This window comes from Mytilus californianus, unplaced genomic scaffold, assembly GCF_021869535.1.
Source record: "Mytilus californianus isolate M0D057914Y unplaced genomic scaffold, xbMytCali1.0.p SCAF_10, whole genome shotgun sequence".
Taxonomy (NCBI): domain Eukaryota; kingdom Metazoa; phylum Mollusca; class Bivalvia; order Mytilida; family Mytilidae; genus Mytilus; species Mytilus californianus.
Window position 1 is genome coordinate 42,809,170 of NW_026262582.1, and position 25,800 is coordinate 42,834,969.

Genomic DNA, 25,800 nt, shown 5'->3' on the forward strand with positions numbered 1-25,800 from the left:
TTCGATGATTTTGCTTTATGTCCGATATAAAAATGTGTATATGTGATGTAGTAATAGAACTATCGATTTTCTGCAGCAAAACATGTAACCCTAGTAAATAATAATTACAGTTGAGCACATCAGCATAAACTTACAACCTCAGTATTGACACGCTAGTGATTACTATCGATGAACTACTTGGATCACTCGGCCACACAGGCCCTAAAGTTTAAAAATAATTCGGAAGAGTTACACCAATTTTCAAGATAAAGGGAGGAGGGGGGTTTGTATCCAGAAAACATGTGTAACCTCGACTCATGCTAGTATTATATAAGCGTGTCAAAAGTTAGGATCCTGCAATTCAACAGTTGTCTTTTGTCTGTCTATCAAATTCGTTTTGAATCGTGTTTTCTTGTTATTTTTGGCCTTTTATACGTACAGCAACATAGCTATGGTTGCTTTAGTCAACGCCATTTGGTCTCTTGTGGAAAGTTGCCTCATTGGCAATTATACAACATCTTATTGTTATGGTTCATTCCTTCATTTTTGTCAAACTTGGGTTATTTGTTTTTTTCTTTCGAAGTATGGAACATTGTGGTAAAATTTCATAAAGATCCATTCACTTATACTCAATTTATTGTTTGGAAACCAAAATGTCTTCTGACGACAAATGTCTTCGGACTACGACGATGCAGACATCTCCATAACATAATACGAACACAAACATTGCAGTCGTATAAAAAGTAAGTTAGACTCGATCGTACAATTTAAGTGTACCGAATGAGCAAAGAAATAGAGTGGATGTGCACCAACTCGCTCGACGTACATGTATGTAATTGAGTCATACGTGAGACGGCCTAAATTCTTTATCTTACTATTCTAATCGTAACATCGATTGTGTGCACTTGTTTTTTACAAATGAGTTACTCTCTATCGAAAACAGCCCTTCCTATTTTTATAACGGAACTGGCTACCGTTACTGGTCAAAAAGAGCAATAAGAAATAATCATTGTATTTCCGTGATTGTTTACCTAAAGCATTTTCAGACAGGGACCTGATTCCATACGGAAATTGGAAGTAACAATAATATCATTTTTTTTAATGGTTGCCTGCAGTTATTGTTACCCGCAAAATATATTCAGACAGGCACTGTTCTAAAAAAATGTTTGATTTGAGAACAATCTGAAATAAATTTAAACAATTGCACGATTAAACTTCCAGTTTTATTGACCAATATGACGGTAAATTTTTCCATAGGGGGTTGATGGAAATATCTCATTATTCTTAAGTATGGATACGAATGATCATGTTGTCCAGTTTATGATCATTGAATAGGTAATATAACCTTTCAAGATTTAAATGAAAAACTTCAACGGTTTCATGATGCAAATTTTGTGCCGTTATATAGAAAAAGATATCGCTGAAGAAGGATATAACAGAGTGGAACAGTTTAGAATGTGGTATATAGATATAAGAAGATGTGGTATGAGTGCCAATGAGACAACTCTCCATCCAAGAAACAATTATAAAAGAAAACCATTATAGGTCAAGGTACGGCCTTCAACACGGAGCATTGGCTCATACCGAATAGCAAGCTATAAAGGGCCCCAAAAATTACTAGTGTAATACCATTCAAACTGGAAAACCAACGGTCTAATCTATATAAAAACGAGAAACGAGAAACACGTACGAACTACAAAAAACAGACGACAACTACATCATATACCTGACTTAGGACAGGTGCAAACATTAGCAGCGGGACTAAACGTTTTAATGGTACCAAACCTTCTCCCTTTTCTGAGATCTGCTTACCCTTCCGGAGCACCTGAGATCACCCCCAGTTTTTGGTGGGGTTCGTGTTGCTTAGTCTTTAGTTTTCTATCTTGTGTCATCTGTACTTTTATTTATATGTTTGTCTTTTTATTTTTTGGCCATGGCGTTGTCAGTTTGTTTTCGATCTATGAGTTTGACTGTCCCTCTGGTATCATTCGTCCCTCTTCTGAAACAATAGTATAACATCACAACATAGAAAGGCACACTATAAAATATCAATTGGAAGGCTTAACTCAATCAAAAAACGTAAATTAACACACAATGAACGAATAAATTTGATTTGTGATACCTGAATGCAACTACATAGTTGATAAAATTATAAGGGATAAATAATTAAGGTCAAAAGTAAATAAACAGGTTGAAACAAAGTTAAAGTATGATACCATTGTGAAATGTTAAACAATATTTAGAAAATCATCACTTTTGAAAGGTAAATGAAAATAATTTTTTTGTTAAGTATACTTCTTCTGTGTGTATAAAATCTTCCGTTTAGGAATACCAAGAAATTTCTTTAATATCAATCAAACTAATTTAACACTTGGTACATATGGGGTGAATATCAACAATAAAACTATACAATAAGTGCTAGATAAAACTTCCTGTACAGCTGCTAGAATTTAAGGAGAAATGAATTAATTTTGATGTTCATAGTACGAATAAGTGAAAACTTGTAGTAATACCAAATAATCAAAGCTGGTATATAGACAAGATCCATGTTAACATTAAATAAAAAAAAGCATTAAAAAAAGGTCAAATTAAAAAGAAAGTATGATTTAAGAGTTCTTGCAGTTACTGACAGCTAGTTAAAAGCCAAAACAATTAATAATAAAACATCATGCATCAGAGACTGAAATCAACTAAAACATATCCCAGGGATTTAGTATTTTAACGTTCATATATGTCTCTGTGTAAAAGGATCTATAGTTTCAAACAGGTGTTTGAAGTGGTAACACCGGAAATCTGTAATATTATTTGTTAAACAACTATACGTATTATGTAACAAATAATACATTTTAAAAGACCAAACAAAACCAATTAGGCCAAGATAAATAAACATGATAGTTACAATATCATAACAACTGGACCATGACCTAGCAGGCAAGGCCTCAAAATAGTCGTCAAACTGATGTGTACTGATTGTAATGCAACTTTATATCAAATAACAATCATCTATCACAAGTAGTTCCTATCAAACTTAACTTAAGCAGAAAACTGAACAATTGTCGTCGCCTGAAAAGCAATTCCTTAGTCTAGCATTCCGCTACCTTCGACGCAGGCGAGACAAAAATTACAACGAAAGATAGTAACGCCGGATTTGAATTCCTATGTTTCGCATCCTGTGGCTTTCTTCTCCGGCGAAATTTCCTTCAAATATAAAGATAGACGTATTGCAACGATCGTCTAAATATTTATGATGAATTATTTTTAATCAAAGCGTATGGTTACTTAAAGCATGCTTGACTTTACCAGCGGCAAACTCAGAACATATTGATCAGATTAGTATATAAAATAGATACTCCATGTACCACTCATTTATAGAAATAAGGTTTGTATTTAATTTGTATTAAAAGGAAAAAAGTAGAACAAAAAAGCGAAACAGACAAAAAGCCAAAGTGTCAAACCAAAAGCAAAATTATCGGACAAAAAGCAAAACGGACCGAAAGCCACTGACAGAAAGCAAAAATGTCGGACAAAAAGCAAAATTATCGGACAAAAAACAAAACCGGACAAAAAGCAAATCTCGGACCGAAAGCACCTTATCAAATGTTCAAATCCGAATATTTGAAAGCCAATGGTTTATTGCTTTTACTGCTAAGTATATAATTGGTTATATTCATTTGACGGGGCTCGGTACTTATGCATCCCGTCATTGTGTTATTGTGCCATGGTAATTTTTTTTATTCATGTCATTCGTTTTTGATAATGTGCTTTGTCTATATGCCTTTTTGTTTTTCTTTGTTGACAGATTTGTTTGTTTTTATAGTGATTTAGATTATAACACTCTGTTGACTGCTGTACCCCGATTTTTGACATTTTTACCTATTGCGTCTGTTTGTTTTGTTCACACAACTTTGTCAATATAATGGAATTGTATGCGGCTGTCATACAAATGAGAGGTTTAGCTAGCTATAAAACCAGGTTTAATCTACCATTATCTACAAGAACATGCCTGTACCAAGTCAGGAATACGACAGTTGTTATCCATTCGTTTGAGGTGTTCGAGCTTTTAACTTTGCAATTTGCCTAAGGACTTTCCGTTTAGAATTTTCCTCGGAGTTCGGTTTTTTGATATTATACCTTTTTTTGTAAGAATCGAAACACTTGAAAAGTTAAATGATCAATAAGGACCTAAAGATAAAAGACAAAATCCTTCAAAAATTATTTCGCATGAAGGAGTTGAAACCTTAGTTTCTTAATGATTTAGAAATCAATAAACGGACAATTTTATAAATCATGTCAGTTCTGGAGAACTGACTACTGAGCTGAAGATACCCTTTGGGACTGATAGTCAACAAGCAGACATATCGACTCAGTGCTGTAATAATGTGTAAGTCAGTGGCCGAGTTAACTTAAACTGCTCCGACTTACTATTTATTCCTACAATATTTCATAACTCTCCTTTATACATACCAAGATTTGAAGTTGATCCCCGATATGATAAGTCATACCTACAAAATAAATGTCTATCTTATTGAAACACGTATCGTTTTATCTCATTGATATCATACAAATTTATTACAGCAAGAATACTACTTTTGTAACAGTGGATTCCCCTATACAACATGCATTTACATATTAAAACCTTTAGCCTGTTAGTTATCTTAATTGCATGAATTCAAACAACTTTAACAGTTCATTATTTTAAAATATTTGAAATCAGAAAAATCGCACTTTGCTAGAACGGAATACAAGTTTTGCTTTAAAGTTTACTGAAAGGTTAAAAGAAGTCGGAACAGTTCAAATAAATTGGTAAATTAACATTTTGTTTTATGCCTATATTGTGTCCTGTTTGTCACCAATGGTCCTTTGTTATCTATTTATCAAACAATTTACATGTGCCGTCCAATCTTTATTTTTTTCTGTAGTGTTTTGGGCCAATTTTGCAAAGCTTTGTCAGTTTTTCTTCGACTTATAAGTTATGTATCCCCCTACTCCCCCGTCTCTCTCTTTTGTAAATGCACATCCTAATAAAAAAAGTTAATACAGCTTTTTCAATGTATAAGTTGTTTTTTAATTGCAAATTCCAATTATTTACTTAATTTTCTATGACATATGGGATACTAGTTTAAACACTGGACATTGTTATAAGTTATAAAATATAATTAAAAAATAAAATATACGATTTGTAAGTAACATTTACATTTAAGAAATCTCATCGATGAGGTGCAATGAAAATATTAATCTAGCTGATAATGTGTACCAGTGATGAAACTTATAAATTGAAAGAGTTAAAATAATGTAGTGGTAGGTGGTACCTGGTAAATAACATAGTATGGTCTCTTTCTGGTAAATGTGATGAATTTGTATTAATCCATGCAGTAAATTTGTTCAAACATTCTCCTGAATCAACTGTGTATGGTGATACAGCGGTATTCTTAATACTTTCAGTCCATGGGGCGTCATTTGGCGTCTGTTTAAAGAAATAAATTTGATTATAACTTAAAACTTATAGGCTATCCTGATTTATTAAAAGTTGACCCAGTTCTACGGTAGAAAAAAAAAAGTCAATTCTTTTTAACACGACAAACTAAATTACTAGGTTTGCGGTCGCATATACATTGTATCTTCATCATTAAAGACTGGTGGCAATTTTTCTTTGGGGACTGAAAGGGATCCATCGTACAACCACATTTAAGAGATATCAAACTGTTCACGAATTCTCACCTCAATTTGGCATATTGTGCTTTTATTTTGGGTTTTTAGGAAACGCTTCGGTATATGTATTAAATAATCACAGCTAATAAATCAGCTTCTGTATGTCGTTTATTAACTTCAAAATGAGATCGGTTTCAGTACAAGTAACCAGAATCTAAGTCGACATTATTTTGAAGTTTCGTAAATTCGCCATAATGTATAATTCCTCATGAGAACTGTCTATCGCTTTGCTCTCATGTATACAAATTTGAGGTACACAGGCAAATTTCACTCACATCAATTCCACATGAATTCATGTAAATGTCTCGTGAAATTCACGTGGATTTTCACCTCAAACGAGCTTATACTTGAAAAGTAAAATCACAAAAATACTGAACTCCTAGGAAAATTCAAAAGGTAAGTCCCTAATCGAATGGCAAAATCAAAAACTCAAACACATCAAACGAATGAAAACTCACGTGAAATTAGTTCATGTGAGTTTAACGTGAAAATCACATGATTTTTTTTCGCGTGAAATTCAAGTGAATTTTTAAAATAAAGGAATTCAAATAACATCTAAATTTTCAAGTTGAATTAAAATCATGGAAAATACCTATGTTTTTATTTGCAAAGTTCACGTGAAATTCATGTGAAAAATTTCACGTGAGATTCAAGTGAATCTCAATTCACGAAAAATTAACATGAAAATTTTCATTCGAGATTCATTTATAAGCTCGTTTGAGGTTAATCTGACGTGAAATTTTTCACATAAGTTTCATGTGAGATTCATGTGAAATTCACGTGAGCAAATTTTGCCGTGTACGTGTCATATTCAAAATTTTATCATTTACTGCAATTATCTTTAAAGTATATTAAGTAGAAGAACACATAAAATAAAATATAAATTATCGTAGAATGTATTATGCCCTTGGTTTTGTAATAAATTAAGATTGTCGAAAGAGCAAGATGTTACTCAGAGGATGTCTGATAAGAACATTCTGTTTCCAACGGGTCACTTTCAGACAATGATAAAGGGTTATTTCTTCAATTCGCCCAAAATGTACCCCATATTTTATACCCATAGCCGGATTTGACTGTCTATTCATTCATCCTGCAAATCACGTCAAATGATCCTCGGCTAGTTATCACTCGTGTACACAAAATAAAGTTCAAATAGCCATACTTCCTGCTTTGAATGTAGCATCAAAAGTGCCTTACCATTGAAATGTAACTCATAACCTCGTATTTGCCTTTAGCAAAACAACAGTTGCCACAAGTGGAACAGGAGCTGTTTACTTTCCGTAGCACCTTGGTTAATCCAAAGTTTTAGTTCGGTAAGTTTTGTTCAACCTGTTGTTTTCGGACGTTTTTTAGACTGTTGTTTGTCTTTTTGTCATTTTTTGTGCCATGGTGAAGTCTTTTGTTTAGAATATCAGTGCTTATTTGATGTTAGGGAAATGATAATGGTTAATATAATAATACTTTAAGGATTTTAATGAGAATGATTCAATCAGAAAGTTTAGCAAGAAACATAAAGCCAAAAAAAAAAAAAAAATAACAACATCCGATCCTTCGATCGATACAATTAATCCCAATGATCAAATTAAATCGGGCTAAAACCTATCGTTTAATCTATACTGAAACCCTGAAAATTTAATTTCAAATATACCTGTGATATAACTATCCCAGCAAATAAGACCGATATTGTATAATCTGACGTCTGGATATTCTTATACATAGCATCCATCTGAAATGTTTATTGTAATGAGCATGTATATTTACACCCAGTTGTAATGAGCATGTATATTTACACCCAGTTTTAAAATAGCATTTAAAATGTTTGATTTAATAAAAGATCAGTATCGGTTGTTGGAATTTTCATCTTTCGTTCCAACAGTGCATGCTCATTAGAACAATTTATAACTATGTTGTTTTTTGCATCTGATTGTAATAATTAGTTTTATTCATATGTATTTTGTTTTTAATTCAATCAGTCAATTTAATCAGTAAATGTTTGGTCATTGATTTATTGCGTGATGATTTTTGTTTCCTAAGAAGAAAAGATTTATTTGAATCACTGTCATACAATATATTCTGGTGCTATCTAACTGTACTTTTCTTTTACAATAAAGAAAGAAGCATCCCTGACTACGTAAGTTTTATTTTTGAAACGAGTGATTTCATCTTGCCAGTACAACAATATTAATCAAATATATGAATTACATAGAGAATAAGTTTATACCGTTTTCAATGCAACAATTATCTTTCCGAGACACCAATATAATATTGTATTGATCGATGGATGATTGAAAAAGCTATATATCAAAAATAAATTTAAAACGTATGCTTTTTAGTTGGATATGATCAAGCCTCTACAACCGTGACCCATATCAATAATAGTAACGGTTATTGGATTTATTTGATAAAAATACAAGACTGGTTTCCACGCATTACTTACAAGAATTATTCTCCTCGTAAACAAAGCATGGACACATGATATGTATTACAATCAGATCACGGATGGAGATATATACCAATTGCCATTGATTAAATTACAATCACAAATTACTTGTGTTTAAGACAAAGCATTTAATAATTAATATGAGCAAAAGATACAATGCAATTAAAAAAGCCATTAATTGCAAAAACTGTAAAACTAAGATCTTAAATATAATATGAAAGTATTACAAAAATACCGAACTCCAAGGCAAATTAAAAAAAAAGGGGAATTCCATAAAAACTGACAAAATTAAACGCTATCAATCAACGGAACACATGAAAATCTTCTGCATATTACTGACTTGGTACAGGTATTTTCCGAAAATAGTGGTAGGTTAAACCTGTTTTATAGCTAGCGAAACATTCAACTTTTATAGCAGTTGTTTATAGTTCCGTTATATTGACAAAATTAGATTACCAACCCAAACAGACATTATAGGTTATTATGACAATAATTGATATCCAGCTGCGACAACTATGTAAACATACATTAGAAACATACAACACAACTCACTAAAAAATTCAAACAAACATACAAATTATTCTAATAATAACAAAGAAGGATGTAAATTTGACATTGATGACAAAAAAAAATTCTAAATAAGACTTACAGTTATCAATTATTGCCATTGTGCTGAAGTGACAAATCTAATAGAGTGCGCAGATATTATTCGGTTTGGTAGATATTTATAAATATTGTTATCTATAAGATCATATATCAACGAAACACTGAAGAAAATGTCTGTTACAGTACTGATTCATAAAATTGAGAATGGAATGGGTGACAACAACCCGACCAAAGGACAGAAAACTTACCCCATTTATTACAAAGGCATAATATTGGCGTACAGATGTAAGTGCTTCAGTCTCCTTTTCGGATGTCGTTGAAGCTTCACTTGACTGTACCAACTAAAACAAATTTATCACAGGACACTCTTAGCTTTTTTCTTGTTTATATATAATTTTATATTTATATTCACATTCATTTTTTTTTTATAATTATTTGTCACAAGCTTATAAAAATGTTTACATGAAAATAAAGAGTAATAATTATAATGTAAATAGTTAGACGAGGAAGGTCTTAATTTAATTTTGCCTTAAATATGAAGCTTTGTTATATTTCAATTAAAGACCAATATTTTTTAAGGTATGTTAAGTCGCATTAACAAAATATTTTCCTGCCAAAAGTATATCACTAACGAAACCAAATTTGAACTGAAACAGTCATTTTGATCTGAACAGCTCTTAAAAGGCTTTATTATCAATTGATAAGTTACGTTCAGTTTTTGGTCGACTTTCAAACTTAACAAGTGTGCTAAATTAAGTACATATTCAGACAATTCGCTTGCAGTTAATTAAGATATGGTCAGTCTTTGTTCGGACTTTTCAGTAGTTGTTATTTACCTGTACACAACTACTTGCATAATTATCTGAAAAGATACTGAACAGTATTGCATTGACTACATGAAAAATGTCTTAACAGTCCTGAATTCATAACAAGAAAATATCTGAAAGTTTACTTAAAATCTTTACGGTACTTAATGTTTTCAAATTTGGATTTTCCAGATGATGGTAAGATCAAAATGACCGTTTGAGACTAAAAGTTATTAACTATGTTTTAGACACTGGTGACAGAGTCAATTGTATCATAGCATTACGATGTTTAGCCACATTTTGGTGTTTAACTGCAATTCAAATGTGTATTTGCTTATAGGAAACATTGGACTTATACATGTTATACTAGCTTTTAACAATATAAAGTTGTAACTGAAAGATGTATTGATGGATTATACACATTCCACTCAAAACTCTAAAATTTGGTAGTCAATGCACGCACTGTAGTAAAGATTGTGATTGAGCAAAATACAGATGCAATGATTACCCAAAATAAAATTTAATGTTTATATGTATCAATTTTGACGTCATGATGACACCATTTATAAAGTTATTTTTTTTGGGTTTTTTTTGTTTTTTTTAGACTTTTCATCTTGTATTTCTTAAATTCTTTAACGCTTAACGTATGTCAAACTTCAAGGAATTTTAAAACCAGTCTTCGCCCTTTGTGAACCTCCTTATTTCTATTTCTTTGTTTCCACTTTACTTACTAATCATAAATAGCATAGTCACAAAATATTAAAAGTTCTATTTGGTTCGATCCTGTGGCTCTTTTCTGTCGATGGCGTTTTCTTACAGGCAGACTTTATCACCTACAATGAAATAATATTACAGTTTAAAGGCTACATCAGTTCACAAGCTGGTTGCTGGATAGGACAAAGATCAATGGTTGGAAAAGTGTTCTTGAGGAGGTGAAAAGGTACATCTTAAATAAAATTTTAGATTTGACGGTAACCAGTTAGTAAAGTCGTATAATACATGTATATTTAGTATAAGATATGAATAAACGGAAACGCGAGTACACGAATATCTGACAGTAGTTCAAGCTTCCATCTTACAGTGTACGCGTAAAACTGATTTAAAACCACTACATCTTTGCCTTTTCCAATTACGGTTATTTGGATCGAATGCTGCTTGTTTTCGTTTTCTTTTTTTGTTTATATCTTTGTGTTTGCCTGTGTTTTATTGTTTGTGCGTCTGGATTTTTTTTGTGCTTCTGTTTTGTTTGTTTTTTTTTTCTCCTCTTGTTAGTCTTGCTTTTTGTGTGTTTTGGTTTAGGGGCAGTGAGGTTTTGGTGTGTGCGTATGTTATAGACAAAATTTAAATTGTATTCTAAGCTACTAGGTTTTGAATAATAATTGAACACATTTTCATTTTTCGTAATTGAAAGGTATGATACTGAATTTACCTCGGTATTTTTAAACTGGATAATAAAGATTCTTCCCCAATAAAAATGCATAATATGTTATACTGTTTGTATACAAAATCGTAATGCAATGGGTCTAACTTAAAAAATATACACAATAAGTAGAACTTTCATCTTTGTGTAGTTCGATCGGTGAGTATCAATAGTAGGTACATGTTTGTAAATGTCTTCATATTTTGATATAAATGATTATTTGACAAAATGGCCTGGAAAATCTACTCACCGACTAGTAATCCATCTCCAAACTCTGTTCGGTTTCTAATTTCTTTAATTATTTCAAATCTGTTGCTTCCGGAATGTAGCGGCAAAAACCTTTCTTTTGGTGTTTGTAGAATAAAACCGCCATCACCAGAATTGAAAGTGCCAAACTATAATGAAGGTAACAAATACATTAAAATGGAACTACATGTATATCATCTTCGGCAAAAATAAAGGCAACAGTAGTATAACGCTATTCGAAATTCATAAATCGATTGAGAAAAAAAAAACCAATCAGGGTTACAAACTAAAACTGAGGGAAACACATCAAATACAAAGTGGTTTTAGTTACACAAATCAACCTTACAAAATATTGTAAAATTGGAATGAGTTTGTTCGAAGTGACAATTATAAATTTTAAGCTTTCGTGATTAGTGCTAAATATAAAAATAAAAAGATGAAATATGATTGCCAACGAGACTTTCTACTAGAAACTATATGACGTGCATGGAAGTTAGCAACTACAAATGTATAGGTCACCTGAGCAAAACCAAAACTGTAGAACAAGTTCATGTTCTAATTATATTTTAGATCATCCAGTATAATTTAATGTAATTTAATCACCAATCAGCATTAAGATAAGAATCACAAATTTTGATCTCCTCTTTACAGGTCGATCTTGTGTGGAAATTGTATAGACCATATAATCATGGAAGTGTAATTTTCCTCAAGAAGTAGATAAATAAGCTTCAGAAATCTATTGTCCGGATTGTAAACTGATGCTGTCTGGTTGTTTCACATGATTCAAGGTCTGCTTATCTAATACGGACAATAGAATCTCGAATACCACGAGTGACGGAGATTTAATTTTCAAATACAGATTTGTTGGCCTTTATGCAGATAGTAAGCTTATGGCTTTTGCTTCGTATCATTGCTATTAGTTTTATACAATAAATACGCCACCTTGAAATTATTACGTAACAAAAGTTAGTTTATATATACCGGTATAGGTAACTTTCTTTTAAAGTTGATTATAGCTATGGGTTAACTATGTACTTTTTCGGCAGTATAAAAGATATGCCATCGGTGTGAGCCAAGTCTCTGTTTTGAAGGCCGTACTATGACCTAAAACGGTTTACTTTTTACAAATTGTGACTTGGACGGAGAGTTGTCTCATTGGCACTCATACCACATCTTCTTATATCTACTTATCTTTTTTCTTAATCATTATAAATGATCGGTGTCGATAACATCTATTTAAGATATCAACTGTATGTCTGAAAGCTCGAAAATACAGAAATGCGTGATTACTTTCGCATACAATATATGTTTGCTGGTAAAGGCTTTCGAGAATTTTTTTGGGGGGAGAGGGAGGTGAAGGGGGTAGCGTTAAAACCCATTCCCACAAAGTAATCATAACAAACACAAAACTTGACCTTATTTTGATACTTCGAAGCACTCTTTAACCAATGTTTTTAGAAGGGTTAAACTTGCGTAATCGTAGCATTTGTCAAAGGTAGGAGTAACTGAAAGGGACGGTAGGAGGGTGTGTGAACCCGAATTCCCGAAAAAATAAAAAAAATCTTTCCCGGATCCCGAAAAATAAATCAGCCATTCCCGAGTCCCGATAAGTGTAAATCCCAAATTCACTCGAAAATAAAGACCCAATCCTGATATCTGTTTGCCCCAATATAGATATTGCAGTATAAAAGATATGGCCATCTTGACTTGTTTCGTCTAGCACTTACATCAATGCTACATGTAACTTGCTTTCGTTTTGGAGCCATGGTCGTTAGGAATGTGAAAGTTGAATCCGATACACAGGGTTTTAATAGGGCTACGCTTTCTTTTCGTAAGCTTGACAAATAATGCATAAGTAAATGTTCTGGGCCCGTATGCATAAAACCGCTTAAATTAAGAAATCCACTCGTAGTACTAATTTATCGTAGGACATGTAGAAAAATCCGTCCTTTCAGAACAAATCTTAGCTTAAGTAGCTTTATGCATATGGGCCCTGGTCTTTATTATAAAGTTAGAATTTTGATAATGTGTTGACTTAATCAAATTACAGGTAAAGACGTATCACATCTAACTGTCCTGTTTTTAGATCTTCCATTTAGTTTTTGTCCTTTTCCAAGTATCGTTTTATATCCAGGATGAGTCAACTGATTTTTAGAATGCGAAACATTTAACTGTTTAACAGTGTATTTTGTGTTATAAAAATGTTTTTTAATAAACTTTTTATGCTGAAAACAATAAGACAAAAGTAATATATTGAGAAGAAAGTTATTTTACACCGTAACAATAGGAGATTGGATGTTCAATGTTTTTTTTTTTTTTTTTTTTTATTTAAGTTCATCATACATGTCATATTTATAGTTTTATGCTTTGCAGAGGAAAAAACAATTAGTTTTCATTGTATCAAAGTCACTGATAAATTACAAAATATGAACACACTCAAAAAATAAATATTCCTAATAATTAGTAATTCCTTCAAAAATAAATCAAATCAATGTCCTATAACGTCTCTCCTTATTTTATCCTGAGAATTTTGGCAAATATGTTTTTAAATGTCAAATCACAATGAACATATGTACTAAGTTTTCAGCATATGTTCAACTTCATTAAACCAAAAACGTTATTTAGCTGTTACAAGACGGGCGGAGGAACGAACGAAAACCCAGATCGGAAAATTGTATTCAAATGTTTAGGATCATAAAAATAAAAAAAAAACATCATAATTAAAAAGGATTACCATGATATGCTTAGCAATATTTTAAAAATCGTTCCACAAATTTAAAATACACCTGTGACGTAAATCTTTTGTTGAAACTCTCCATTATTTTTCAGGAATGGAGAGCTATTTTCTATTGTTCGTCTTTATTCATCCGGACGTTTTGCCCTTAGGATATTTTCATGGGCACTTTCTTAAAAAATGTTCACCCATTGGAATAATTCTAAAGGACGTAACGCGATATTGAATGAAGATGAAATCTAACTAAAACGACTGATACTGGATTTTTTAAAATTTGGATCGTAGTAATACATTGAGCACTAAATATCGCATTATTAACAAACAGCTTTTATTTGCGAGTCGTAATTCCATCGTGTATATTAGTATATCGTATTCACTAAAGTTCAACAATATAATCCTCTAATTTTTTCCGATGCAAATCTTGGCTGAATTTTTGTCACGGATAGTATCCAAGTGGGTAAAAAAGGAATATTTTCTATTGCATCCAATTCCTCTTCTATGCGTCTACAAAATATCAAATGTGTTAACTGTGTGTGAGTCAGTGAATTCTATTGTAATATTGAACACAATAACATTATTCAAAAATGAAAGAAAGAGACAAATATATTTCACATAAAGATTTGATTTTAATTTTACCGTTTAAGATATCATTTCCTTGAAATATTTTGATTTTGTACAGCAAAAATCGTTTGCATTTTCATATATATATAAATTAAAAACAAAAAAATTACTCGGATAGTCTATACAATAATATTGTGGTTTAATAGAAAAAATAGTCCAAGAAACTGAAATGATCAAAATGGTGTATTCGGTATTTAATTTGATTGTTCGTTGTTATAATTTAAATATAGTACTAATGAATACAATTTGAGGGGGTATGTATAACATTTGAATAAGGCTTGTGTTAAATATTGGGCGGGGTTTTTATTCAATTTTCAACAGAAACGCGTAACATAATCGAATTCATTCACTGTTGTTATATGTCAAGTGGCAAAAATAACAGTTATATCGGCAGTGCAAATAAACGGCGTTAATCTTGAAATAAATGTTTACATGAAATTAAAAGGTAGTTGTCCACTTAAGTTAAATACATTTAAAACGGAATCCAGAAATGCTTTTAATCATGCGGATTTTTGTTTCTAAAACTTTTTTGCTTCCTTTCTGATAATAGGGAAGAATGAAAAAAACTTTCAGTTTGCTTGTATTGCTATATTAAAAAAATGCATACAAGTTTTGTACGTTGTAACTAGAAAAGGGATAGACGAAATGTTGGGTATTGCATGAAATACTGTTTTCTTGTTTCATTTTATTTCATCGAATGAAATGGTTTGAAATATAGAATCACATTTTGTTTTCGATATAACTTAAAATCGAGCACACCGTTATTAGTTAAATAACCTATACTAGAGTGTTACATACCTGGACATTCATTCTAGTTGTACCATTTCACTTTTCACAGACGATTCTACATCCAATAGTTATCAAACGAAAAACACACATAATCCATTAACATATATGCATAAATTCTAGTTTATTTTACTCTCCCGAAATACCACTTAAAGACACAAATAAATATCCTTTCAATCCCACTACAAGAAAGACGTGCGTATCCAATGACTTTAAACATAAATCTGAATGAACTTTATTCAAGATCGTTTTATAGTAATTATTCTACTGTTCATAAATACTTCGTTAAGTGAGTAGATGGTCAGCTTGATCTTAAATTTTGCCTGCGGATTCTTGGCTACAACACGGGGAAAATGAAAAGAAAACCATTACATAATTTAATAAAATTCTTTAAAATGTTATAATCTGAAGATTCGTTTTTAGTATTTAAGGTGTATTTTAAGTTAGCGAAAGTCTTTTGGCAGCATACTGTACAAAGTCAAATTCGATACGCCAAACAAATATAGATTTTGTTCACAAGAATTAAGCTTATTACCACGCAATTTTAAATGAATATCTTCCAATACGCTCAATATTCCGAGAATTCAGATTTAGAAGATCGTCCATGTTGAATTTATAACGGGGGTTCTTGTAGCTTACGAATAGTATATATTCCGATTATTCAGTTTTTGAAATAACTAATAAATCGATCAACTAAATTGTTGAATCCTCATCCCTTTTAAACAGTTGATTGGTCCGACAGAACTTAACAATACAAGAAGTAAAAAGATTGAAACTTGGCTAATATCGATATTACCATACTTTCTGACTGCTTTCTGTCTTGTTGGACTATAAACGATGCTCCTTTCTTTATATCTTGATAGAATATTGACTCCTGTAATAAGTAAATCTAGATTAGCCACATATGTTTTAAAGATTTTTATATTATTTTCCTTGGGTCAGCAAATTCAAACGCGTTATAAAAAAATGGAATAACCTCAGCTAAATATCTTTGATAAGAGCATGACCAAAAGTTAAAATGGGACAACTTTACCAAGTGATGCGTAATGCAGCCCTCTCCCCGATATTACCGCCGAAGAATTAGTCTTCTGTTATTTACACCATGTATTTAGTACATTTTGTCATCCATGTAGTTCATCGCAACAAAAGCGAAAACACTATAATGGTACCTTTTAAAAAGCAGAAATCTACCTTTTGTTCCTGTGGGTAGACGTCTGTTAGTTTTCCTTGACTTAAGGATAAAGTTGGTACATTAGTCTTGATGTCATCATTTCGTACTAAATGGAAATGAACGTGTGACCCTTCAACTTTTAGGTCAAGGTCATAAGTTTGTGGATGAAAGCTGTTGTCTGCTGATCGTCTTGTATGTTGACCTTGTGATATTTCAACGGGAATTTCTTCTGTACAATAAATCAAAGATAATTTATGAAAAGTGCAATAATTTATTATTATAAATCTTCTTTATAAATAAAATACCTCTTCAAAGAGACCATTCTGCGATATTTTTTCGAAAGCTTTCACTATTTTTGGCAGTCTGAGTCCCTATTAGCAAAATATGGAAATGTATATCTGCAAAAGCAGCTCAAACATTGTTTTATTGCATTCAAGACGGATTACGTTCAAGACGGATTACGTACTAGTATGACTTTTTTGTTATACTATTGGCACTGATAGCAGTAATCAGTTACCTTCCAGTCGTGCACATACATAATATGAATTTCAATCACTAAAATTAGCTGTACTAACTAATTCTTCTACTTTTAATATACTTTTTTTTTTCAAACGAAACTTCCAACATTGTAATGAACTATTTTCAAATAAATATACCTGTTTATAATGAGTTAAAACAAAAAACCTAACTTAAGTCAGTATGACAACAATTTTTTTTTCAAAATATGAAAAAAATTACTTAAACTATGAAGAAGTGATTGATACAATGCAATGTCATTGCAAGAACTTTATCACTACCAAAGATTTGTATAGTTAGACTATACAAATCCTTGTCACCACTCACTTATCATGCTTATGTTGAAACCAAAATTTCAAGAACTTTTGAATATTTCAGATCCTCAGTAAGAGCTTCCATCTAGAAAACTACTGTTTACATAAAATTTGTAAACCATGCTTCAATGTTTGTTTTTTTTTTTTGCTAAGTGCTAAATTTCCACTATACGTACATTGTATATTGGACAACATAATTATGTCTAACATACTTAAGTTTTGTTTTATAATTTTGTAGAATGTAATTGACAGTAATCACAAAGTTATGTAATTACTTTTGATAAGGTAATCTATTATTAATGGATTATATTTGTCAGTAATCGTGCCCATTCTTGATAAATGTATATATATATATACATCGTAAATGTCGAAACGTATCCATCCATAAAACCAACAAAAAGTTATGTAGATGCATAACAAGAAATAATTTCTTCCTTTACATTAATTGCATTACTCAGTCATAATCTTGCCGCGCAGCTTGTCAGTTGCTTTAAGACCTTTTGCTCGTTTGATTTCTCTAACCTTTGCCTCCTCCCCCTTTTCTAAATTATATTCCAAATACTCTCTCTCTCTCTCTCTCTCTCTCTCTCTCTCTCTCTCTCTCTCTCTTAAGCAGGGTCTATATTCAATGACTGTTTTACGTAAATTCTTCTGATTTCAATATATTTAGTTTAATATAAGTTAAACAATAACGGACAAACATACTTGTCTTAACATACATTGTGCGACGTCATAGTTTATACATGGACTCGAGATAAGAGAAAACACAATGGGAAATTATACATTTGTAATTCAAAAATCGAACTATCCCCCTGTTTAGTTAAATGATCCTTTCCTAAGTCTGACTGACTGATGTATTTATTGCTATATGATGGGACTGAATGGATGGTAGCCTTCACTATCGTATGTTTTAAATGTCTAGATCATTTCGTTCTGTTCCTTATTTATTTCCACCATTTGTTTATTATTCTTAACATTTCATTCCCCCATTATTTTTTTTATTTTTCTCTTTTGTTTTTTCCCCGTTATTATCCTTTTACTGACCATTGTTATATATTCTGTTAACCCCACCCATACCATTATATGTATACACAATTGAGCTTCTTACTGATTCTTTCCTGCTTTTCTACTTTTTCAGGAATATGTTATCTGTGTAGTACTAGATGTCAGTTATGCAATACAAGCTTAGGGGTCAAGATGTGTCTACATTCAGCGTCGGGAACAAAACAAAACAAAACACTTCAACTTTGGGGAAAAAAAACAAACAATTAGGTTAAGAATGTTCGCTTTACTTGTTTTGTTTTGTAAGATTTTTTCGGAATCCTCTTGTTTTATCCATGTAGTACTAAAAAACATTTTGCAAGCTAATCCCTACTTTTCTTTTCATAATCTTATTACATATAGTTTAAAAGTCCTTAATATTTTTTAACAGTTCTTGAAGAAAAAATGTGCCGTTTTAAAATATGAAACATCCAATGAAAATCATTTCCCTCCAAATTTCATTTGATAATATATCAAAGTCAAGGACATGGACCTGTAATTTTTTCTACTGTTTAAGTTCCGTTATTTATATACTATCAATTTCTAACAGTCTTTTAAAAAGCTTGTTATTTTGAAACAGATGAGCGAACATCCAAAAGCATGTTAGGACTGGTCTTTTTTCTGTTGGTACGTGTATGAGACAAGCAAAATATATATATACATTTGATAAAGATTCCAAAGACAATTTTATAGTCAAATACAAGCCTAAGTATTACACAAAATTTACTTATTCTGTACCTTAAAGTTTAAGAATACACATTTCATTTCTTTGTAACAATTGAAAAAGTCAAAATGACGTTTTTTATAACTTAAATTGTGTATGTTACTTTTGAAAACATTCGCATCAGGCATGGGGCGAATTACATTGCAATGTAATGCATTATATTACAATTATTACTTTGACAAAACCATGCATTGAACTACAATTACATGCTTTTATCAAATTAATGCATTAAATTACAATTGCTTTTGCAAAGTAATGCATTGAATAGCACATTGCATTTTGTAAATTTTTTATCAAGTGAAAAACATTATGAAAAACAACATCAAGTCACAAAAAAATTCTAGCATATCCAGAAACTATTCCATATATTGAATTTAAGTAGACATGTAAAAGGTGATTCGAACGGTGTCATCCTTCATGCACATTCTATCAGTCCGGAACACTTTCAAATGATATTTCTGACTACCCGATTGTTTCACAAAACCTATAAAGTTTATTGCTCTTCTATCTATGATTTTTAAAAATGTTTCAAGGTATACATCTCTGTGTTTTCTCTTTAAAAAAATACAGAGATGAAGTTAAATACTTATTTGAACTTAATGTTAACTTTACCTTTATAAATATACACTTATTTTTTTATTTCAATCCAAATATTTACAGATAATGTCTTTCCAAATTATATAATAAACATAGAAATAAATCTATGACAAAGTGTCAAAATGGTGAAAAGATTGATTGTAAAACAAACTAATTATTGTTTTATGACAATGTTGAATTATCTGTTATTCAATCATGACAAGGTATTTATTGGTCTTTTGACAACAATGGAACACTTTTACAGTAATGCTTTTCAAATATCAATCGTTTTGTGCAGGAGAATGTATGAAATAAAATGAAATAAAAAAAACTCTAATATACAGTGTTTTTCAGAGAACTTTTGAATATTTCAGATCTTCAGTAAGAGCTTCCATCTAGAAAACTACTGTTTACATAAAATTTGTAAACCATGCTTCAATGTTTGTTTTTTTTTTTGCTAAGTGCTAAATTTCCACTATACGTACATTGTATATTGGACAACATAATTATGTCTAACATACTTAAGTTTTGTTTTATAATTTTGTAGAATGTAATTGACAGTAATCACAAAGTTATGTAATTACTTTTGATAAGGTAATCTATTATTAATGGATTATATTTGTCAGTAATCGTGCCCATTCTTGATAAATGTATATATATATATACATCGTAAATGTCGAAACGTATCCATCCATAAAACCAACAAAAAGTTATGTAGATGCATAACAAGAAATAATTTCTTCCTTTACATTAATTGCATTACTCAGTCATAATCTTGCCGCGCAGCTTGTCAGTTGCTTTTAGACCTTTTGCTCGTTTGATTTCTCTAACCTTTGCCTCCTCCCCCTTTTCTAAATTATATTCCAAATACTCTCTCTCTCTCTCTCTCTCTCTCTCTCTCTCTCTCTCTCTCTCTCTCTTAAGCAGGGTCTATATTCAATGACTGTTTTACGTAAATTCTTCTGATTTCAATATATTTAGTTTAATATAAGTTAAACAATAACGGACAAACATACTTGTCTTAACATACATTGTGCGACGTCATAGTTTATACATGGACTCGAGATAAGAGAAAACACAATGGGAAATTATACATTTGTAATTCAAAAATCGAACTATCCCCCTGTTTAGTTAAATGATCCTTTCCTAAGTCTGACTGACTGATGTATTTATTGCTATATGATGGGACTGAATGGATGGTAGCCTTCACTATCGTATGTTTTAAATGTCTAGATCATTTCGTTCTGTTCCTTATTTATTTCCACCATTTGTTTATTATTCTTAACATTTCATTCCCCCATTATTTTTTTTATTTTTCTCTTTTGTTTTTTCCCCGTTATTATCCTTTTACTGACCATTGTTATATATTCTGTTAACCCCACCCATACCATTATATGTATACACAATTGAGCTTCTTACTGATTCTTTCCTGCTTTTCTACTTTTTCAGGAATATGTTATCTGTGTAGTACTAGATGTCAGTTATGCAATACAAGCTTAGGGGTCAAGATGTGTCTACATTCAGCGTCGGGAACAAAACAAAACAAAACACTTCAACTTTGGGGAAAAAAAACAAACAATTAGGTTAAGAATGTTCGCTTTACTTGTTTTGTTTTGTAAGATTTTTTCGGAATCCTCTTGTTTTATCCATGTAGTACTAAAAAACATTTTGCAAGCTAATCCCTACTTTTCTTTTCATAATCTTATTACATATAGTTTAAAAGTCCTTAATATTTTTTAACAGTTCTTGAAGAAAAAATGTGCCGTTTTAAAATATGAAACATCCAATGAAAATCATTTCCCTCCAAATTTCATTTGATAATATATCAAAGTCAAGGACATGGACCTGTAATTTTTTCTACTGTTTAAGTTCCGTTATTTATATACTATCAATTTCTAACAGTCTTTTAAAAAGCTTGTTATTTTGAAACAGATGAGCGAACATCCAAAAGCATGTTAGGACTGGTCTTTTTTCTGTTGGTACGTGTATGAGACAAGCAAAATATATATATACATTTGATAAAGATTCCAAAGACAATTTTATAGTCAAATACAAGCCTAAGTATTACACAAAATTTACTTATTCTGTACCTTAAAGTTTAAGAATACACATTTCATTTCTTTGTAACAATTGAAAAAGTCAAAATGACGTTTTTTATAACTTAAATTGTGTATGTTACTTTTGAAAACATTCGCATCAGGCATGGGGCGAATTACATTGCAATGTAATGCATTATATTACAATTATGACTTTGACAAAACCATGCATTGAACTACAATTACATGCTTTTATCAAATTAATGCATTAAATTACAATTGCTTTTGCAAAGTAATGCATTGAATAGCACATTGCATTTTGTAAATTTTTTATCAAGTGAAAAACATTATGAAAAACAACATCAAGTCACAAAAAAATTCTAGCATATCCAGAAACTATTCCATATATTGAATTTAAGTAGACATGTAAAAGGTGATTCGAACGGTGTCATCCTTCATGCACATTCTATCAGTCCGGAACACTTTCAAATGATATTTCTGACTACCCGATTGTTTCACAAAACCTATAAAGTTTATTGCTCTTCTATCTATGATTTTTAAAAATGTTTCAAGGTATACATCTCTGTGTTTTCTCTTTAAAAAAATACAGAGATGAAGTTAAATACTTATTTGAACTTAATGTTAACTTTACCTTTATAAATATACACTTATTTTTTTATTTCAATCCAAATATTTACAGATAATGTCTTTCCAAATTATATAATAAACATAGAAATAAATCTATGACAAAGTGTCAAAATGGTGAAAAGATTGATTGTAAAACAAACTAATTATTGTTTTATGACAATGTTGAATTATCTGTTATTCAATCATGACAAGGTATTTATTGGTCTTTTGACAACAATGGAACACTTTTACAGTAATGCTTTTCAAATATCAATCGTTTTGTGCAGGAGAATGTATGAAATAAAATGAAATAAAAAAAACTCTAATATACAGTGTTGTGTCATTCTATCTAGTGATTTATGTAAAGTGTGAAAAATGAATAGAAAATAGAAAACCAATTTTCAAATGATTATGTTCTCAGTTAATCAAGGAATCTTAAATTCTGCTTTAGTTAAATACCCAAAAATCTATTAAAGATACATAGTATGTGATAAAAGTAATGTCATATAATGCAATGTAATGCAAGAAATTATACAACTTTTTGCTAAAGTAACGCATTACATTACAATTACATGTAATGCAAAAATTTCTGTATCACACATTACATGCAATTACTTGGAAAAATGTAGTGCATTACCATGCATTACAATTAAAATTTGCATTCCCCCATGCCTGATTCGCACTAGAGACGCTTTATTGTACTATTTGCGTTTAAAATTAAGAAATCGTAATTTTTCAGACTCCTATCTTTGTACTCCACTTGGTCATGACATGACCATCTGAGAAATAATGACATATTTGGATTCCACAGCACAAATAATTGAGAAGAACTTTATTTTGATACTAAAAAGTACGAATCAATATGCACCTAGAACAAACATTGGAAATAGTTTTTCGTTTTAAGAAGGATATGTATAGTGGTGACTGTTTTAAGTTCATTCTATTGAGTGCAATTTCACGTTTAATATAAGTTAATCATGCAGTTACGTGTCTAAAAATACACGTTGCTGTATATCATATTTGATTTTCATTCATTATGTTGTACATAAATCAAGCCGTTAGCTTAACCGTTTGAATTGTTTTGCATTTGTCATTTCGGGGCCTTTTATAGCTGACTATGCGGTATGGGTTTTACTCATTGTAGAAAACCGTACAGTGACTTATAGTTGTAAATTTCTGTGTCATTTGCTCTCTTGTGGAGAGTTGTCTTATTATCAATTTTCAATCACACCACATCTTCTTTTTTTTATATTGAAGGCCGTCATTGTATAAACCTGCACTTTTTTTTTTCGGGGGTGATTTCAATTTTTTTTTATGAGAGAAAATCAAATGATGATTTAAGATTGATAATAGCAAGCAAACTAGCATCCGTCAACTTTTGTTCTTCAAATCACCCTTCCTTAAGTCTGACTTGCTGATTGTTTGATTGATGGATGGTGTTTAGCACCTTAACATCACTAACACCTCATAAAGGCTTTATATGACATTCCTGTATGAGTGTCTTTATTGAGGAGGAGGGGTAATTAATATCAGTAATTCTTAATTTTTAGGTCATTTTTTTTTTCTATTTGAATCATTATGTTTTGTCCCATTATTCGTTTTTTTTTTTTTTCAATATTTGCGCAACATATTATTATCTATCCTCTATTGTTTGGCCTACTGTTCTCTTATTTTTTATATTGTTTGTCCTTACCCCTTTTGTTCATTATTCTATATTCTGTGTAAGCCCCCTATCCCGACCATCCTGTATATATAAATGATAGCTTATTACAGATTCCTTTCTATTTTTTTACAATTTAAAAAAAAACATGGAAACAGAAGTGGTTTCAGGATTTAGTAAAGGGGGAGGGGGCAAATTATTCAACGTTTGGAGATGGACATGTACAAAGTCTATGCATTAAGCATATATCATGTATATGTAGCTCCATCTGTACGTTACCAGATGACAATTATGTCCGGTTATGATATACATACACATCAAGTTCGAACCAGTTGTGTCAATATTTAGTGCAGGGAGCATGAATAGCAAAACCTAGCACCGTACAATCTTGAGGAGGGGGACGATGTAGTTTATAAATGATTGTTTTCGTCGATTGGTACCTGTATTTGACAGCAGAGAATTATCTTGTTGTATCTATGTTTCTTTGCTTTCGTCTTTAACTTTAATTGTCTTATGCATATTCAGGACGTGAAACTATTAATAAAATATAGGTGTTTTCTCTGCAACGTGGTGAGACAGGGAAGAAGGGTGGTAATTTTGGATTGTTTATACATGTACTCGAAAACAATGGAGGCAGAAACATATACAAAATTTACAAGATAAAAAATATCATTTGAAGTCCCATATATACAGTATTCATAATATATTACTCCTGTTTTATTAACATTTATACCACACATATTCTTTTATTTATAACTACGGAGAATAACCAACTCGTGAACCATTACTTTTTGAAACATTTGAAACCACTTCGATCATTGTATTCTTTGCGTTCAAAATTAGAATTATAGAATTTTACAGACTCTTACCTCTGTATTCAACGTTGTCGTGAGGTGGCCATCTAAGAAAACATGAAATATTTGGAATCCATAACACAAAAACAATTGGGAAAAACTTCATTTCGATTTTTTCCAGATGTAATTATAATGTACGGATTAAAATTAATCTGTTGTCTTCCTTGTCACTACTTTTGAAGTAATTCCATTTACTTTTACGTTAAAATACCCTTTTCATACACTCACACACAGTTATATAATATTTATCCATGCGTAATTTAAGAAAATTAAATATCTATTGTTTTGAAACGTTGAATTGTGATTCGGGCGAATGATTCAAACAGGTATTGTTTCTGCTCGTACGACAAAACTTGACCTCTAGACAATGACATGTCTACAATATTGCGTTGATTTTAGACTATAACCTTGATATTTCTAAACCAAAAGGCCAGTCAAACAAAGAATGGAATTTAAAGATCTAGCTTATATCATACAATGATTTGCTTAGTAAACCAAGCTAGTTAAACTTTTTACACACTATTTGAATAAACACATATTCCGTGGAAAAAAAATGAATCAATTAAAGAATCGGTACAATTCATAAATAATTAAATGAATCATCTTCTCAGATATATAGGCTAATACGAGTTTAAATGTGTACAAATATGAGAGAAACACGTTTATTGAATTTAACTATTAAATCATTGAAGACTTTTAGGCATTACCTACTTGCTATAATGTAAAAAAATAAGGGGAGGGTTGTCAGGAATAGTTTTTTTTCCGGTAGAGTATACATGTGCATCAGTCTTGGGTAAGATTTTATACTTGTACCTGGCAAGATATTTATTATCCCAATCCCACAGCACCTCTTCCCGCGGAAAAATGTATGAAATAACAATACGTTTAGACATGCTGTCAAAATAAGTATAAAATGTAAGACTACTCCTTGTCA

General features: G+C 31.0%; 1 protein-coding gene and 3 long non-coding RNA genes across 4 annotated transcripts in view; all 4 read right to left on the minus strand.

The window, feature by feature from the left end:
• LOC127718168 (serine-rich adhesin for platelets-like) overlaps window positions 1-25,800 on the minus strand; it is a 199,855-nt gene that overhangs the window by 15,140 nt on the left and 158,915 nt on the right. The gene's annotated exons all lie outside the window — the stretch shown is intronic.
• On the minus strand, window positions 2,946-4,477 carry LOC127718175 (uncharacterized). Its single transcript, XR_007989620.1, has 2 exons — window positions 4,444-4,477; window positions 2,946-3,177 (listed from the first exon to the last, which is right to left on the minus strand). It is a non-coding gene; the product is annotated as an uncharacterized LOC127718175 (long non-coding RNA).
• On the minus strand, window positions 5,254-9,064 carry LOC127718172 (uncharacterized). Its single transcript, XR_007989617.1, has 3 exons — window positions 8,983-9,064; window positions 7,337-7,414; window positions 5,254-5,443 (listed from the first exon to the last, which is right to left on the minus strand). It is a non-coding gene; the product is annotated as an uncharacterized LOC127718172 (long non-coding RNA).
• LOC127718174 (uncharacterized) lies at window positions 11,213-25,104 on the minus strand. Its single transcript, XR_007989619.1, has 3 exons — window positions 24,882-25,104; window positions 16,144-16,221; window positions 11,213-11,355 (listed from the first exon to the last, which is right to left on the minus strand). It is a non-coding gene; the product is annotated as an uncharacterized LOC127718174 (long non-coding RNA).